At 48.8% G+C, this 1,799-nt stretch overlaps 1 pseudogene; it reads right to left on the reverse strand.

Moving 5' to 3' along the window:
* Positions 1-1,025: 1,025 nt before the first annotated feature.
* On the reverse strand, positions 1,026-1,508 carry LOC142844738 (macrophage migration inhibitory factor pseudogene; annotated as a pseudogene).
* Positions 1,509-1,799: the final 291 nt, after the last annotated feature.

The following is a 1,799-nucleotide window of genomic DNA, read 5'->3' on the forward strand; positions in this document are numbered from 1 at the left end:
AACGTTTAAAAGGAAAAGTATGTTGGGATTCATGGTTCTAGAGAGTTAGTGTCTGTGACCATCATGGAGTGGGAATATGGCAGTAAGATGCAGGCATGGCACTAGAGTAGTAGCCAGAGCCCATTTCGATTCACAGGTGTGAGGCAGAGAGGGCTAACTGGGAATGGCCTGGGCTTTCAAAACCTCAGTGCCTACCTCCAGTGGCTCACCTGCTCCAACAAGGCTATACCACCTAATCCTATCCAAACAATTCCACCCACTGGGGACCAAGTACGTTGTGTAGCTTTATGTCAACTCGACATAAGCTAAAGTCATCTGAGAGGAGGGAACCTCAACTAGGAAAATGTCTCCTTAAGACTGGGCTGTAGGCAAGCCTGTAGGACATTTTCTTAATTAACGATTGCTGGGAGAGGGCCCGTCCCATTGTGGGTAGCTCCATTCCTGGTTTGGTGGTCCTAGTTCTAAATGAATGCTAACTAAGAAAGCCATGTTGAACTAGCCAGTAAGCAGCACTCTATGGCTTCCGCATCAGCTCCTGCCTGCAGGTTCCTGTCCTGTGTGGGTTCCTGCTCTGATTTCTCCTCAGTGATGGACTGTAACCTGGAAGTGTAAGCTGCAATAAATGTTTTACTCAGCAAGTTGCTTTGGTCATGATGTTTTATTGCAGCAATAGAAACACTAAGACATCAAGCATTAAAATATATGAGACCATGGGGGACCATTCTCATTCAAACCACCACATTCCCTTTCCTTGTCCTAAAGGCTCATGGTCATATCATGATGCAAAATGCATTTTGTTTTTCAGTCTAAACACACTTTAAAAGTCCAAAGTCGTTTCTGAGAGTCAAGGTAATCTCTCCCTCCCTCCCTCCCTCCCTCCCTCCCTCCCTCCCTCCCTCCCTCCCTCCCTCCCTCTCTCTCTCTCTCTCTCTCTCTCTCTCTCTCTCTCTCTCTCTCTCTTTCTCTCTTTCTCTAAACCACTTATTTCTCCTGGTCGGAGGGTGAGCATTGCTAACGTGTGGACGAAAACAGAACGCTGCGTGCAGCAAGGCTCCAAGAACAGCGGTGCAGGTAAGTTATTAGGCCAGCACTCAGGCGAAGGTGGAACCGTTCCAGCCCACGTTGGCTGCGCTCATGTCGTAATAGTTGATGTAGATCCGGTCAGGGCTGATGTGCAGGCGATCAGCCAGCAGGCCGCACAGCAACTTGCTGTAGGTGAGGTTCTGCGCGCCGCCGATCTTGCAGATGCTGTGCAGACTGCATAGGGCGCAGGGGTCGCTACAGCCGCTAAAAGTTATTAGCTGGTCCGGGACCATGTGCACTGCGATGTACTGTGCCGGCTTGTCGGTGGCCTGCGCCAGCTGCTGGGTGAGCTTGGAGAGAAGCCCCTCTGGCACTGAGGCGCGGGGAACGTTGGTGTTCACGGTGAACATCGGCATTGTGGCGGAGGGATTGCACGCGGGGACTAGAGGACGGTGAAAGGCGGGATGTGGCCCTAGTCAGGGACCTGAGCTCTCAAGGTAATCTCTTAACTGTAACTCACTGTGCCATTAAAAGCATATTAGATAGTTTCAGCATATAATATCGTAGAATATAAATAACCATCCCAAAGGAATTTGGGGCATAGTAAGTAATCATTGAACCAAAGCAAGATCAAAACCCAGCAGGGCAAACTCCAATTCTTGTAGCTATATGTTTGATGTTTAAGGGCTGAAATGGCTGCATGTAGAAGAATCTAAATAGATGCATACCACCCCGCACAAAACTCAACTTCAAATTCATCAAAGACCTCAACATAA

The sequence above is a fragment of the Microtus pennsylvanicus genome, chromosome 2, assembly GCF_037038515.1.
Source record: "Microtus pennsylvanicus isolate mMicPen1 chromosome 2, mMicPen1.hap1, whole genome shotgun sequence".
NCBI lineage: Eukaryota > Metazoa > Chordata > Mammalia > Rodentia > Cricetidae > Microtus > Microtus pennsylvanicus.